At 56.0% G+C, this 17,130-nt stretch overlaps 1 long non-coding RNA gene across 1 annotated transcript in view; it reads right to left on the bottom strand.

The window, feature by feature from the left end:
• Positions 1 to 16,828, bottom strand: part of LOC125913177 (uncharacterized) — a 38,694-nt gene extending 21,866 nt beyond the window's left edge. Inside the window, exon 1 of the long non-coding RNA XR_007454940.1 lies at positions 14,436 to 16,828. This is a non-coding gene — a long non-coding RNA (uncharacterized LOC125913177). The remainder of the gene's footprint in view (positions 1 to 14,435) is intronic.
• Between the last annotated feature and the right edge of the window lie 302 nt (positions 16,829 to 17,130).

Raw genomic sequence — 17,130 nt, 5'->3', positions numbered from 1 at the left:
CCACTCATCCATCCATCCATCCATCCATCCATCCACCCCATCCATCTACCCATCCATCCATCCACCCCATCCATCCACCCCATCCATCCACCCATCCATCCACCCATCCATCCATCCATCCACTCATCCATCCACCCATCCATCCACCCATCCATCCATCCACTCATCCATCTATCCATCCATCCATCCACCCATCCATCCACTCATCCATCCACCCATCCATCCATCCATCCATCCATCCATCCACTCATCCATCCATCCATCCATCCATCCACCCCATCCATCTACCCATCCATCCATCCACCCCATCCATCCACCCATCCATCCACCCATCCATCCACCCATCCATCCATCCAGCAAATATCTCCTGAGCTATCTGGTGGGCTTCACAGTTGCTAGAACTCCGGTTTTTTGCTAAGTCAGGGAGCGGGTCATCGGGGGTCTGGGGGCTGTGTACCCAGAGTAGTTTTGCTTTGGGGAAAAGCAATGCCCCCCTCTTTTCTGACCCTGGGCCAAGAGGGGGAGATAGGCATCTACTGAGAAGACAGCAGGCTGCCCAAGTCAGCCGTGACCCCTGAGCCCCAAGGCCCCCTCTTTGCGGGGCTGAACCCCTCCACAGTTGCCCGTGCAGGCCCCACTTGCCCTTGGATGTTGGGAAGCAAACCAGAGAGAAATCCCAAGAGAGACCCCTCTCCCCCCTCCCTCGTCGTGACCCAGAGAGTGGCTGTGGCCATCCCAGCCCCTCATCACGGACTGCCCTCAGGGCGCCCACCCGGCATCAGTCCGATCTGGTTGCTGTAACAAAACCATCGGACGCTGGGCAGCTCAGAGACAAGGGAAGTTTATTTCCCACAGTTCTGGAAATTGGAAGTCCAAGCTCAAGGAGCCAGCAGGTCCAGTGTCCAGTGAGGTCCCGTTTCCTGGTTCAGAGCCAGCCCTTCTTGCTGCGTCCTGGCGGGGGGTGGGCAGGGGAAGGGCGAGGAAGCGCTGCAGGGTCCCCTTCATATGGGCACAAAGCCCATCCTGAGGGCTCTGCCCTCATGACTAACCACCTCCCAAAGCTCCCACCGCCTATACCATCACATTGGGGGTTAGGAATCAACATATGCATTTTGGGGGGACACAGACACCCAGACATTAGCCCACCCACTCCCAGCCTCGGCCTCCTGACACCAGGGCCCCAAGAGAGCTGAGGCCCCCCTACCTCAGGAAAAGGTCAGCCCAGAACCAACTTCCCTAACTCCTCAACAAGGGGCCATGCTGCTCCCAAGGGGGTCCAGAGTGGCTAGGCCAACCTGGGTCAGTGTGAGCTGCAAGGACACAGAGACAAGAGTGCCAAAAATATAGTTCCCCAAGACCCAGCATCCAGATCTGGTGGGAAAGACCCCCAAGGCCGGAGTCTGGAGCTGGTGGGCGTCAGGCGCTATGCTCGACACTTGGCTGACATGTTCTCATCCAGCCTCAAAATAGCTCTCCGAAGCAGACGCTTCCATTACACTTCACATGTTGGGGGAAGGGCTCAGAGAGGGTCAGTAATTTTTCCAAAGTCACACAGCAGGTTCACATCAAAGCTGGGATTTGAACCCAAGCCCTGTGATGCCACAGCCCAAGTTGACTTCTCTGCATCTAAGGACCTGCTTTTTCACTGTGGCTTCTGACTCCCAACCCTCTTTACTCTGAGAAGAGCCCCTTTCTCTGAATTTAGGGCAGAAGTAGCAGTCAGCACAAAATTCCCCTCTGACAGAGCTTGACAAAACCCCCTGCACAAGGAAAACAGGTTTGCCCGACCCAGAGCTCCATCCAAAAAGACAATGTTGTGGGGTGAATTGTGTACCCCTCCAAAAGATGCTGAAGTCCTAACCTGAGTACCTGTGAAGGGGACCTCCTCTGAAGACAGGGTCTCTGCACATGGTCGAGTTAAGGTGAGGTCATTAGTACGAGTCCTGATCCAACATGACTGATGTCCTTACAAAAAAGGGAAGGGGCGTCTGAGTGGTTCAGTCGGTTAAGCATCCAACTTCAGCTCAGATCACGATCTCACGGTTCATGAGTTCGAGCTCCACATCAGTCTCTGCACTGACAGTGCAGAGCCTGCTTCTCTCTAAGTGAATAAATAAACTCTAGAAAAAGGTGGGACAGAATCTGACATAGAGACACAGGGGGAGCGGCACAGACCAGATTCTTTTTCACAGCTCTCTCAGAAAGAACCCAGCCTGCTAACAGCTTGATCTCAGATTTCTCCAGAACTCTGGGCCAAGAAATATCTGCAGTTTAACCCACACGGTCTGCGGCGCTCGGTTACAGCAACCCTAGCAAACAAACACCAGTGACCAGACCGGGGTTTCTGGAATCAGACAAGTAGAATAACCAGCCACCGACCCAGATGTCCTCGGAAAATGCCACTTTGCCCCCAGACCTCGTTCTGGGAGGAGAGCCGGGCCGGGTCAGGCTGAGTCAGAAGACTCTTGAAAAGTCAGCCCGGCCCTAGACCCAGAGCACCTGCAACTTCAGGCAGGAACGCTGTCTCACCACCTGCCTCGAGGCGGCCCCCAGGTTGGCAGAGGCCAAGGACCCGCGCCGCGGCAGGTGGACGTTCCCACGGACATCTGCATCCATCCAGGCCGGGAAGCCATTTTTCAAAAGCGGAGCGAGTTGAGGAGCTCCGAGCACAGGCACTTAGCGGGGTCACAGAACTGTTTATCTGGAATGATTCTAAATAAAGCCTCAGATTCAGCACGAGCCACTCCTACCGTGGCAACAAGTTTCTGTTATTAAGGAAGAAAGCTCTCAGAGCTGAAGGAGCATGAATATTTGCAAATTCTGTGCAAATTCCACTTTTCTTTCCCCACAAACCAGCTCCTTAAAGAGGCTTTTGGACAGAACCGGCATTCCAGTTAGAAGTGCGCACTCGCTGCCTCCATACCAGGGACAAGAGCTCCCCCCTTTGTCACCTGCTGGCCACACGCACACCAGCACCTGCGGGCCTGAGCTGCGGCTTTGCCCTGAGCCCAGACCCCACCACTGGTGGCGTGAGACCACGAGACCGGGGGCCCCTCACCCCCACAGGCCCGGAGCACCCTCCCTGAGGCGGGGGAAGGTGGGACTCGGTACAAAGGCAAAAAAGCTCTAGGCCGTATTAGCCACAGAGTTGGTAGACCAGATGGCTCAGTGATACAACGAACTGGGGAGAAGACAGAGGTGGGGGTGCCACACCCCAGGGCTGGAGGAAGCAGGCAGCAGGGTTGGAAACTACGGGGAGAAGTCCAGGCACCAGCTTAGCACCAGGGGTTGAGTTAGGGAGGGGATGCTTTCTGGAGATGAAGTAACTCAGAGAATTCATACTGACGTCCCCAGGCCAGCCCAGCACCCAATGCACCAGACACTCAAGAAATGTCGGCCAGGGGTGCCTGGGTGGCTCAGTCAGTTGAGCGTCTGACTTCAGCTCAGGTCATGATCTCATGGTTCGTGGGTTCGAGCCCCGCAGTGGGCTCGTTGCTATCAGCCTATCAGCACGGAGTCTGCTTCGGATCCTCTGTCCCCCTCTCTCTCTCTCTCTTTCTTTCTCTCTCTCTCTCTCTCTCTCTCTCTCTCTGCCTCTCCCCTGCTCATAGTCACTCTCTCAAAAGATCAATAAAACATTTATTTTTTAAAAAAAAGAAAAGAAAAGAAAAGAAATGCCGGCCATATCTACAGCCTGATCCCTTCAAGTCAGGGTCCTCTGCGTCTGAATCAGCAGAGGCATCCACCCTCTGGCACTAAAGCAGTAGCTGTCTGACTGCAGATCGCCGTGTCCTTTGTCCCTAGAGATGACATTTTTGATCTGCCGCTAGGACAGCCTACACTCGGGGCCCTGAAAGACACCCAACGCACTGAAGAGAAATGAAGAAGGGTTTGAATAAAAGCTAAAGTCGAGGTCGTGGAAAAAGAATGGCTAAAGTGGTTGCCAGGTCTCTGTTAGGACTGACTCTGACATTTAACCACACAACCACCCTTGACGGAAAAACCACCACTACCCCCATTCTGCCACCTGAGACGGCAAAGCAGAAGGAATGACGTCATTTCCCTAAGGCCAGGGTGACGCAGCCAGGAGGCAATCCCGGGCCCTCTGGCTCCGAGTCCCGTGCACCCCTGTCCTGACCTGCCTCTGGAGACCCTGTCCCCACCACCTCCCAGGGCCGTGACGCTGTTTGGCGAAGCAACGCTATGGGGTCACTGGAAATGACACCAGACTCCATGGCCCTCCCCAGCTCACGGGGGGACAAACTGAGCCCAGGGAGGAAAGGATCGCACACGTCAGCAAACACTGAGTTCCAGAATGTTCTCTACCCTTGCTTTACTGACTGAGCAAGACTATGCAGACAAGCCTGTGAGAAACCCAGCTTCTGACCTGAAAACCTTGGGGGTAAAGCAGCCATGCTGGGAAGCAGCCTGGCTGGCTTAGGGTCTCCAAGGTGACGTGACGGTGGGGTGCATCCTCAGAGAGGATGAGAGGCAGACAAACCCTGTTCAGGACCAAGCCCTGTCCCAGAACAGGACCACAGCCCAGAGCACCTGCTTGCGCATCCAGAGGCCACACCGGCCACTCCTCGAAGAAAGGTGTCGCCCCTGCTGGACAACTGATCTGCCAGAACAAGGAACATCGCCCTGTTGGGACTTCTCGCCACTGAGCTGCACACTCTCACAGAATATTCCACTCCTCGTTCATAGTCTCCGTCTCCTCGGACACTTCAGTCTGACATATGAACTGACCCCTGAGAGATGTCACGCCGGGTCATGGAGATGTCAGGGTGCCAGCAGGCAGGCGAGGGGGGCCAAACAGCCGGCTGAAAACACGCCGCCCCCCACGAGCACCTCACACTCCCGGAGCCCTGGGGCCCAATTCTGGGGAATGCGTCTCACCGCTTGTGGAGAAACTCAAACGCACAGTCTGGAGCCGGGCAGCTGCCCAGGGCCCCTGCCCGAGGTGGCCACTGCAAACCCAGCGTGTCTGTGAGGCTTCCTGCTGGAGCCTGAAAGTTCAGATCCACTCTGCCTCCCCCTCCTCGTGTACACTCTTCAACAGAAAAATAACGCCGTGCCCCAACCTTGCAGGGAAGCCATCCACACTGGAACTGCCTCTGATTCAGACGGGTGCCACTGCAGGGCAAGACTGTGCACCCCACCTGCCCTGGCACATCTCTCGTCAGTATGGGGGGAGGGGGGCTCAGCATGCGGGCACCTGAACTCAAATCTTGGCTCTGCTACTTTCTTGACCACAAGACTTCAAGGAAATAAGGTCACCTCTCTATGCCTCCGTTTTCTTCTCTGTAAAATAGGGCAGTAATGCTGCCTACCTCACTGAGGAAGCTAAATTCTCTAACGCAGGACATGTGCTTAGAGCAGGACTGGGCCCTGTAAGCCACGATGGTTATTTATGAGAACGGTCCCCTGCGGGACGAGGGCGGGATGTCTGGGGAGCGGACTTCAGGGGGCTTCTTTGCAGAGCTCAGGAAGCCACCCAGGTCCTGGCAGACAGGAAAAGGGGGTCCGCGAACCCACCCCCAGAGGCTGGAGCAGGCGGGGTGACAGGGGAACCTAGATGCCCACGCTGGTCCTCCAACATGGCTCTGCTCCAGGAGGGGGCTTTCCCTTCCCCACCCCTTCCCCGGCGGCACTGGGACCCCACACGAAGAGGAGCTTCTGAGAGGAGTGGCCGCAGACCTCGCCCTGCTCGTGACACGAGAGCTCACACTCAGCGCTGCGTGCCTGAGGGGTCTCCCCCTCGAGCACTCTTCAAGGCCGGGCTTAAGGAGATTCCAAGGCATTCCATAGCGTGCAGCCACTCGGTCAGGGACACAGCCGCTCTGCACTCCGCGCAAGCAAAGGCGGGCTTTCCCCAAAGGTGCGCACTCAAGGACTCCCAGGAAGAGGCAGGGGCGACAGAGGGAGGGTCTTCACATCAGACCCACTCAGGGGCCGCGGCCCGTGGCCCCCACCTCGATCGCCAAAGCCGGCACCAGTGCCCCCTCCGTGGTCATCACCCGCCTGACTCTCGGCTTGCCCTGTGATTGCACTGGCTGCACCAGAACGACCCAGGCTACTCTCCCGCGTCAAGGTCAGCTCATGAGCAGCCTTGATTCCATGTGCCACACTGACCGCCGCCCCCCCTTGCCACACAGCCCAACCCGTGTACAGGTCTCGGGGCTTCACACTTGAACATCTCTGAAGGCATTGATCTGCCAGCCGACGCACCCATGGCACAGCTGACAAGGACAAGTGACAAGCGCTTATGGAGTGCTCCCTGGGCGCCAGAGCTGCTCTGTGTGCTTCAGACGTGCTGTTCTTCCTCAACACGGCCCGCGCGGTAGACACAATACCGTCGCCATGTCTGACGGAGCCAAGGTGCTGCTGGGAGGCTGAGGATTGGCCGGAGATCACCGGCACCGCCGCCGAGCCCCCGAGGAGCAGGACCGGGCTCCGTGACAAGTGCCCGCCCGCTGGGAGGGGCCGGCAAAACCCACCCGGAAAGGCGGACTCCCGGGCACTCCGGCCGCGCAAAGTGGGAGCTGAGAAGTCGTCGAGGAAGCCGGTTATCGTATCAGCCACGGCTCAGCCGCCTCCCCCGCGGTCCCCGGGCAGCCGCGCGAGCGAGAACGCAGCCCGTCCCGGCTCATCTCGACACTTGTCACAGCTCTGGGCCAACTGTTAAAATAACTTTTTGGTTGTTATTACAAAGTAATAGATGTTTATTGCAGAAATTTTAGAAAGTGCAGACAAGCCAAAAGAAGGGAATAAAAATTACCCAAAAGCCCCAAACTGCAAATGTACCACTTGACATGTTTTTGTACATCCTTCCAGTAATTTTCCTCAGCATTCATTTCTATGTTTTTCTAAAATGAGCTCTCTAAAAATGGGCTCACACTTTTCTTCCTGTTTGGCAAAATGCCTTTTCTCCTGAATGTATCGGGACTGTGTGGGGGAGAAAGCTCTCGCCCCTTCTCATCCCGCCCCTCCGTCTCTGCTCCCCGCCAAGGAGGGAAGCTGGCGGGGTCAGAACCCGAGAGGGCTGCGTCTCCACATGAGCGGCCGTGAGTTAAGAGATCACACACACACGTGCACATATGCATATATGTGTGTACCCGTGCAGGCACATGCATGCACGTGCACCTATGCCTACATGAATGTGTAGCACAATGTGCACACGTCTGCACACATATGCACGTACACACACGCACAGGCATGGCTCACCTCCCGCCCAGGGCTGTCCTTGGGCTTATCTGACCACATGGCTCTGCCCTGGTGTCCTCACAGGCGCACACTGGCCCTTTCTTTGCGGGAGGCGGGGGGGGGGGGGGGGCGGGTCTCTGCAGTCCCCAGGGGGGTACATCTGACCTTGAGAGAACAAACGAGCCTTAGTGGGGCCTTGAGCCTGCCTTCCGGGATGCTCTCTGGAGAACCCAGCACGGTGGGCCACGGGTCTGGACACGGCCCGCAAGACCCCCTCCTCGCCCGTCTGCTCCCGCTCACCGAGCACACAGCCACCTCCGGGCTCCTGGCTCCCCTGGCCAAACGGCATCTCAGAGCCCCACCGCCTTCCGGCACTGGTATCTTTACCGCGATGCTTTTGTGTAACGTCATCGTGGGAAACCACAGGGCACCCAGGGCATGACCCATGTGACCATCCCCTGCTGAGGGACAGACGGAGGGTCCCCGGTTGTCCCGTTAGCACACACAACATCGTGACCAACATCACACGCACCCATGGTTGTTTCTGGGACAGAACTGTGGTGGTAGAGGCAGGGCAGGTCCACGGCGCCTGAGTGGGTGCGATAAGGTGGGGCCACTGCAGGGGGAGGTTGGGGGGACACGAGCAGTTAGGGAAGGTGATGCAGGCCCTTGGGGCCTGGGAAGGACTCTTCTTTAAGTGCAAGGGAGCCACTGAAAGAATCTTATCTCTGTAGGGAGAGCATGTAGGGGGACTTCCAGCTGTCCCTAACTCATCCCTCCGGTCACTCCCAATCTCCTCCCCTGTGTCACATTCGTCCTTCTCTCTGTTCTTGCCTGAGCGCTGCATCTCAGAGGAGCGTGTGGGCTCCCTGCGGGGAGACCCAGCACAGGGAAGGACCTTCACAAGGAGGCCTCGTGGTCCCAGACCCAGGCCTCGCTGCTGCGTCCCACCTGGGGCACCCCTTCCCGAGACATTCTGCCTCCCACCTCTGCAGAGAGCCTGCCAAGCTCCGAAAGGAGGCGGGAGGGCAGAGCAGCCGGGACAAGCCGTGGGAGAAGAGGCAGCAGGTGCCGGTACCCGGTCTGGCAGGTGCACGCCTTCAGCCTTGTGAGCCCAGGAGCACCTCGGCTGGCCGCCCAAACTGCCACAGAGACAGCTCCTCTCCGTGGCCAGGAAGCGGGGACGCCAGCCGCTGAGGGGCTGGCGGCGACAAGGGAGATCAGATGTCCTCTTACCCCAGGCAGTACTGCGTCAGCAGGGGTCTCACCCCACTGCCTCACGTTTGAGGAAAGCTCACGACCTGGAAGCCTCAGCACCCTGGGAGCCCACATCTGGACAACAAAACTGGGTGCTCCTGTCCTCGGCACTGGTGGGACATTCAAACCACATGAGCCTCTGCCCACTCGGGACCTCCCAGCCTGGCCGCACCCCAAACCAGATTGACAGCCCTGTGCTGGCTCCTGGGGACCCCATAAGCCTCCCACACCCGGTCAGGGTTAGAGGGTGTGTATGTGTGTGTGTGTGATCATCAGCCTTGACATCAGAACCGAACTTTGGAGTGGGGGGTGGGGGATGCAGGGGTGGTCCCTTCCTGGTTTTGCAGGTGACCGTGCAACTGCCCAGCAACCGGGCCAGAGAGCCCCTGGCCTGGCCCCACGTGGTAGGGAGCCCCATGCTTCTGAGTCCCCTTCCTGGAAACTTTCCAAGGTCTCCCCCAGTTCCTAGAACCAAGCAGAGTGCCCCCAAGAATATTCCAGGGCCTGCAAGAGCCCCCGTTCATTTCCCTTGTGGTGCTCTGACCTTTACCCAGAGCCCAGGATGACCCAGATGCCCCCAAGGAGCTCTGAGACTCATGACTGCGGGGTCATCCTGGAGTCCTGGCTCCAGCTTGGGGCGTGGGTGCCAAGCTGATGGCTCCCACCAGCCTGTGTGGTGCATGAGACCTGGCCACCAGAACGGTGACTCATGCTGACCGCAGGCTCTGGGCTGCAGACAGTGCCCACCAGCCCAAGGTGCTTGAGTCCCCGTGAGGGCCCGCATGTCGGCTCCTGCCTGGCTCCGTTGTGACCCGGGGCCAGCGTCCTTCATGCCGTGACCCCTCCACTGCTGCACAACAGTCTCCTCCTCTGCCGTCTCCACGCCACAGCAGGACTGGCTGGGTCGGTCTCCTCCAAAGCCTTTTTTCTTCTCTTTTGAAGCGCTCATTAGAAATTCACCGGCGTGGAATCAGCCCTACTCACATCCTCCTAAGCTCCCCACCATCCCCTCTCGGACAGACAGTATGAATGCACTATTCTCCTTATCCCTGACACTGATGGACGAGGCGGCACCTGCTAAGAGCTTTCTGATGAGTCAGTACGTCCTTGCTTGGTGCTTCCGACATACATGGACTAACGCTGGACATAAAGCTATTCCATAAACTGCCTTCAAAATATCTTTTCAACTTTTTACGATAACTACAGATTCACATGCATTTGTAAGAAATAATACAGAGATCCCACACGCCCCTCACCCAGTTCTCCCTGGCGGTAGCATCCTGCAAAACTGCAGGACAATATCAAAACCAGGATGTTGACGTTGATACGGTCAAGATCCAGAACATTCCCTTTGCCACCAAATCCCGCCTGCTGGCTCCTTCACAGCCACACCCTCTCCCACGCTCGCCCCTCTTCCATGTTTTGCAACCAGCCCTCTGTTCTCCATTCCTGTAACTTTGTCGTTGCGAGAACATTACAGAACTGGAACCGTACAGGGTGCTGCCCTTGTGGGACAGGCTCTCTCCACTCCGTGATACTCTCTGGAGACTCATGCAGGCATTGTACACACAGCACTGAGGGGCGCTATTCCCCCACGGGTGTGCGGGTACCACGTTTCACTTAACCCTAAGTGGTAGAAGGACATCTGGCTTGTCTCCAGGGCCGATTTGATTTGCGGACTGCAAACCAAGCTGCTATAAACACTCGCGTGCAGGTATTTGTGTGAACATAAGTCTTCGTTTCTCTCTGGGATGAATGCCCAGGAGTGCAGTCCCTGCAGTGTGTGGTAGTTGCCCGTTTAGGTTTTTGAGAAACTGCCCAGCCACTGTCCAGAGTGGCCCTACTCTTTTACATTCCCACCAGCGGCATATGAGGATTCCAGTTTCTCCACAGCCTTCCCAGCATTTGGTATTGTCACCGTTTTTCTCTTTTTAGCTATTCGGGAAGATGTGTAGGGACAGTTCTTGACAATTTTAACTTACATTTCCCTAAAGAATAATCAAGTTGAATGGTGCTGTTTGCCACCTGTGTATCTTCTTTGGTGAAATGTCACCACTTTTTTCCCATGTTCTAATGGGGGAGTTTGCTTTTTGACTGTTGAGTTTTGAGAGGTCTTTATATACATAAGATACTATTCCTTTGTCAGATATGTGGTTTGCAAACATTTGCTCCCGCTGTACAGGTTCTCTTTTCATCCTCTTGACAGGCCCTTTCAAAGAGCAAAATTTTTCATTTTGATGAAGCCAAATTTGCCAGTTTTCCTTTAATCATGCTTTTGGTGTCAAATCTGAGAACCCTTTGCCTGGCCTAGATCCCAAAGATTTTTCTATTTTTTTCTGTTTCGTATTTTTTTTATTTTACACTTAGGTCCATAATTGATTTTAGTTAATTTCTGCGTAAAATGTGAGATTTAGTTCAAGGTTCATTTTTTGCCTCTGGATGTCCAATTCTCCAGCACTGTTTGTTGAAAAAGCTATCTTTCTTCCTTTGAATTGTTCTTGCACCTTTGTCAAAAATCAGTTGGACGTGTCTGTGGTCTTTTTCTGGGTCTCTATTCTGTTGCATTGATTTGTGTGACTTTTTCTTTGCCACTATAATACAATCTTGATTATGGTTGCTCAGGTCATGATCTCACGGTTCGTGGGTTCAAGCCCCGCTTCGGGCTCTGTGCTGACAGCTCAGCGCCTGGAGCCTGCTTCGGAGTCTGTGTCTCCCTCTCTCTCTGCCCCTCCCCAACTCATTTTCTCTCTCTCTCTCTCTCTCTCTCTCAAAAATAAGTAAAGATTAAAGATTTTTTAAATGAGCAAACATCCTGGAGTTTGGATGGCCCATGCTGGCCAGAGCAGGGTTAGGTGTAGAAAGGAATTTCCAGCCCAATCCTGAGTGCCAAGAATTAAAGGATGGGGCTGGTTCCCAGCTTCCTTTCCCAAAGCCAGGAACAGGCCCTAAGAAAGCCAGTCGGTCTCAGTGGAAACACACCTCCTTTTCAGGGTCCTCCCTGAGCCCTACCTTAAAGTGCTCCTTTAGCTAAAGAAGCATTGATCTCACTATGTTCCTGGAAGGCACAGTGACATTTGGGGTCTCCCGAGAGCAATGTCAGCTCAGAGCCAGTGTCCAGTAGTCCCCAAAAGGTCTGTTTCCCTTTCCCCAATACCCAGTCTTGCTGGGAAAGGGCCATAGTCCCTTTGGGGAAGACTGGCAGAAAGATAAATGATATAAATTTCTGGCAGTGGGGCAGGGTCTTTCCTCAAGGGGACCCAGTCCCCCCTTCACTCAAGGGGCTCTGGGCCTCTGAGCCAACTCAAGTCTGGGATTGATGGGGCCTGAGACGCTGTGTCTACCTGCCCTCAGGTGACTGACCCCACTGGCTCCCCTCCAAGGAGAGAATTCTCACTTGCCTGGCTTCCTCGAACTGTGACAGGAACAGAGAGGAACACAGGCAAGCCACACACGCAGCCGCGTAGGGAAAGACCCTGCCCAGCTGAGGTGAGGAGACCAGGTCACCCCTCCCGGACCAGGCAAGGAGGAAAACACCACACATCAGGAAAGCTGGCCCAGAGGAGGCAGCTCGGACAGAGACCTCCCTCCCTCTCCACCCCCAATCGCAGCCCTTTGCAGGAGGATCAGGCCGGTGAGAGGCCACTTGCCAGCCCAAAAAGGGAGACTTGAGGCTGGCCATGCCCACTGGGAAGGAGGAGGTGACCGCACCTCGGGTTCTCACAGTGCCCAGTCCTTACGCAGCTCTCCCACAGAACCAGCCCAGGGGTGGGGAAAACAGAGGCTCCCTTCCCAAGGGGGCAGGAGGGCTGTGAATGGCGTGCTGTGCCTGCCCTAACCCATACTCACACTGACCCCCAAGCCCACTGCCCTGTGTCCAGAACAATAGCCACCTGCTGAACCCAGACGCGGCTCACTGTGACTCAAGTACTCTCCTCCTTTGCTTTTGTTTAGTGTGTCTGTTCCCAGGGGAGGTGGGGGGGGGTGTGATTTTCTTTTTATCGGCTCCCTCTCTTTGCATTATAAATGTGCGTTTTACAAACATCAGGAAACACAGAAAAAAAAAAAAAACACTGATCATTTTACCGCCCTCATAAAAACATAAAGTAATGTAAACTGCATAACAGAAAGCCTAGAACACAAAAGAAAGAAGGAAAATCCGAAGGTGAACGCAACTTAAGACAAATCCCCAGCTCTGGCATCCTTGCTCTCTGCCTTCTGGGGGCTGCGTGGGGCTCACTGCCCGGTGCCCTTGCAGCTGCCCAACCTCCTCATGCTCACGCCCAGTCCCTGGCTGTCACTAAGTCTCCATGGATTTGCCCGTGCTGGGAATTCCACCGTAAATGGAATTAGACAGTATGTGGTCTTTGTGGCTGAACTGCAGCATTTCTGTATCTCAACACAGGTAGACGGCACGTTCGGTCCACAGCAAGAACACCCGTCCCTTGTCCTTTCTTTCTTATAAAGCCTACGATCCTTCTGTCGGTGAACCCAATACTTGGTCATGTCCAGCCTGCTGGACCAACTGATCGAGTGGGATCGGCCATCCGAAGCCATGGCGGGTCCCTCCACTAGAGGGTTTCCACCTTGGCACTCTCGACACTTGGGGTGACACCATGTTATGGGTGGCCATCCGCCATGGGATGTTTCACCACGTCCCTGACCTGCGGCCACAGGTGCAGGAGCAAGGGCACTCTGTGGGGGGCAGCTGGGCACGGCACGAGGAGCCTGGGCACCGGGCTCAAACCAGCCAGGCTGGAATCTCGGCTCCTTAAAGGTCGGCTCACCCTCGTTCCCGATTTTACCTGAGGGGCCCACCTTTCCAAACATGCACCTGTCTAGAACGACAGGAAAGACAGCCAACTGCAGGCTCAGATGCTCCACAAGGCCCCTGCTGGCACTTCCATCCCAGGCCCCCAACCTGGCCTTCACCCACCCGGGCTCCAGAAGGCAGCCCCACCCTCTGACAGTAGGGCCCGGCCCTTTCAGCACAAGCAAATTCAATCAGTGGAAGAAGCTTCCGCAGCAGAGGGACAGCTGTGACATTTGCAAGCCAAGCCCTCCTGGCAGCCAGCCTCTAGAACTAGTTCCAGCCAAATGTGTTTCTTTTATTTTTCAAAAGGCAAATAAATGGGTCAGAAGCCAACAAGAGGAACTGGAAGCTTCCCCTGGAGGATAAGTTCCAAAGGAAAAAGTTAGAGGCTCGATTAAGGAAGATTTAATGAGTTAGAAAGAGATCAGAAAGAGGACAAACCCAGGGCATAAATCAAATATTAATCATCGTAAAGGCAAGGCTCACTAAGGCACAAATCAATAGCACTGGGCGGACTTGCAAACATCCGCCTCTCTGAAGAGCTTCCAGAAATCTGGGGCTAAAATGCAGGGGAGCAGGGATCCGGAGGAGGAAGAGAGAGTCTCCTGTAGCCAGGAGTCACGAGGCATCGCTGGAAACTAAGGGAACCCTGGGGGCTGTCTGCTGTCCCTTGGAGCTGGTCTTCCCCAAAGAGGCTGGGCCAGGAGCTCTGGGCAGGAGAGGCCCCTCTTCATCCCTCATTCTGCTCCAGACCCTCCTCTGGGCAGGGTCTTGTCCTAGGCAATGACATGTGTCATTTCAGCCTATCATTACTCTCTTGTGCCACCAAGAAGACAGAGGCTGGAAGAGGTGAAGTCCAGCAGAGGAGACAGAATTCCAAGCTGGGCCCTTTGGTTCAAATCCCTCCCTCCTTCCAGGCCCCATGCCGCCCCCACCCTGCCCAGGGCAGCCTGCACCCCAGCTAGAGACGGCGGGCAGCCCATCACTGTGCACAGCTGAAGGAAGGGAGCCTCCCCTCACCCATGTCGACCCCACCCCAGTCTTGCTCTCCGAGCTCCCCATCCACCCGTCCTTGCTCAGGGAACCAACCCCTCACCCTCCAGGAAAGGCCTTGGTCATCTTCCAAGCAAGACAGAAGCAGAGGCTTATGGGGCGCACTCACCTTGCCTCGGCACTGACTGCTTCCAGGGAGCCAACCGTGCGTGCACCTGCTCCCTCTGCCAATCCTCAGGTCAGGCTGGAAGTGCTGGAACGCTGAGGCCCCTGGGACCGGCTCCCTCACCCCCTGGCTGCTGTATTCGGCTCCTGGATCGGCTGTAACAAAGTCCCACAAACTGGGGGTGTTTAAATAGCAGAAATCTATTCTTTCACCTTCTGGAGGCCAGGAGTCTGAAATCAAGGTGTGGGCAGGACCACGCTCTCTGCAGGCTCCGTGGGGGGGGGATCCCTCCTGCCTCTTCAGCTTCCCATAGCTCCAGGTGTTCCAATCTCTGCTCCAACCTCTGCACTGTCTCCACATGGCCTTCTTCCCTCGTCCCTCTGTCTCTTTTCTTCTTTTTTAGTGACCCTAGTCATTAGATTAGGGTCCACTCAAACCCACTATGTCCTAGTCTCAACCTGATTTCATTGGCGAAGACTCTATTTCCAATACGATCACACTGACAGATATCGGGTTAGGACTTCATATCTTTTGGGGGACACAAGTCAACCCCTTCAGCTGGTGGAGCTCAGAAATGTGTTCTCCTGTGTGGACTGTGGACCAGCAGCATTTGCTTCAGCTGGGAGTTTGCTAGAGATGAGGAATTCACGCTGCCCCTGACCTGCTGGGCCAGGATCTGCACCTCACAAGCTCCAGACGCCCCAGGGGACTCAACCTCAACCCTACAGCCTTCCCAGGCCTGTCGCATCCCCTTCTCTGTGACACTTTCTACGGTTTGCTTCCCCATCAATCATTCACACTCATGTCCTCGGCTCAGTGTCTGCTGTGGGGACCCCAAAGGCAGGGGTCGAGGCCCACGGCTGTCTGCCCCAGAAATCTTGATCCTCTGTAGAAACCACAGCCCTTGGCTGCCAGCTCTCTCAGGACACAAACACTGGCCTGTGAACTCATCACACCCAGGCAAGTGATGGAAGGAAGAGAGAGGCCAAGAGAAGGGGCTCGTTCAGGGTAGGCTCCCTCTGACCCTCAGCAGTAGGCGAGCTGCCTGCCTTTGGACACAGACACAGGGCCTTGAGAAAAGGAGAAAACAGCCGAGGGACAACGACTTGCACTGTCCGCCAGAGAGCAGCCCACGCCCCTCCCCCACCAGGCACCTGGCCTTCTACAATCTCCACGTGGGCCAGCTCTGCCTCCCTGGCCCTCCCTAGACCTCACTGAACTAAGAGGCGAGGGGGCGGCATGGCTGGATGGAAGCAGAGGAAAGTGGGTTGCCCAGCCCCCACCTGGCCCCCGCTGACCGAGCAAGCCCACCCCAATTTTCTGAGGGATGTTTTTGGAGATGAGATCACCTTTGCCAGCTGTGGCTTTGATCTCTCCTGGGCCAAGGAACAAACGTAGGAGTTTCTGATCTTCTCCAAACTGCTCAGAGTTTACCACATGGGGACAAGGATCTGGACTTATTTGCTTTCTTCAGAACACACCTCCAGCCTCTTTTAAAATTTCCCAAAGAACAGCTTGACCTGGGTGTTACAGGACTGTCTCTGTTCCCATCAAACAAGAACATCGCTTCTAAAGGGGAACAAGAAATCCAAAGGCTCCGTACAAAAGGTTTTCTGTCTGAGCTGACTTTAAGGTGGTCCAGCCCACTTCAAACTCTGGAAAGTTCACAGAGATCATTCAGGGAATGTTTTTAAGTGTCTGTAAATGCAATCTTGCTGGAGCGTCCAAGGCTTGGCTGCGGGACGTCCAGTCCCACCACGAAGTACCGCGGCAGAGGGGCTCTGCTCTGCAAATGCCCAGGGACAGGAGGCAAAGGGCTCAGGCAGGCTCGGGCACATCCAGTGCCCACACACAAATTCCAGAGAAGGAAGGGAAGCTGAACTCAACTCCCAACGGCCAGGACGAGCCCTCAACAAACACCTGCATGCCTCTGCTGGGCAGCAGGGGGCCCGGCCGGGGAGGCAGGGTTTACAAATGTCCACAGCCCGAGGCTGGGCTCCCCGCTCGGGAACCACCCTCAGGGTGGTCTCAGTCTCAGTCTGGGTCTCTTCTTGTCCGAAAGCAGGAAACAGCCGAATATCTACCCCTTAGGGCGGTCGTGAGACTCATTAGTCACGATGCACCTGATGAGCTCAGCACAGAGCCCGGGAGCAATGACGGAACCCCACACAGGGGTGCATGCGCTTCCACGACTGGGACGTCCGAAGCGTGGGGCCGTCCTTGAGGGGCCCAGAGTACCCCCTTTCTATCGGCCTCCCTCTCTCCGCTCCCCATTCCTCCAGGTTGGCTTCATTCTCACGCAGGCTCTGCCCGCACTGCAGCAGAAAGGCCGCCAACAGACCGGCCGTATTGTCTTCCGGCTTGTGACGGGAGAGAACCTGATTGGCCCTGCCTGGGTCATGTGCCCATCCGTAAGCCAATCGCCATGGCTCAGGGACGGGGCTCTGCAATTGGTCAGCCGAGGGCACGTGATGCACCCTGGGCCGACGTCAGTTTGCGCTGTGGCCTCGCAGAGCAGGTGCTCCTTAAAAGTCAGCTGGTGCTTTGTGACTGCGCGGGCAGAGGGCGCGTGTGCAGGCCCGCAGCCAGGCGTGCCGTCACCGCCGCAGCACCCAGCACTGAGCTGCTCAGAAGTCGTGGGCGGTGCCCAGTCCTGCCTCGCCCCCTGACATCGTGGGCTCCAGCAACCTCGGCTCCC

This window comes from Panthera uncia (assembly GCF_023721935.1).
Source record: "Panthera uncia isolate 11264 chromosome C1 unlocalized genomic scaffold, Puncia_PCG_1.0 HiC_scaffold_4, whole genome shotgun sequence".
NCBI lineage: Eukaryota > Metazoa > Chordata > Mammalia > Carnivora > Felidae > Panthera > Panthera uncia.
Note: the sequence above shows the minus strand (reverse complement) of the source record. Positions and strands in the feature narration are given on the sequence as shown.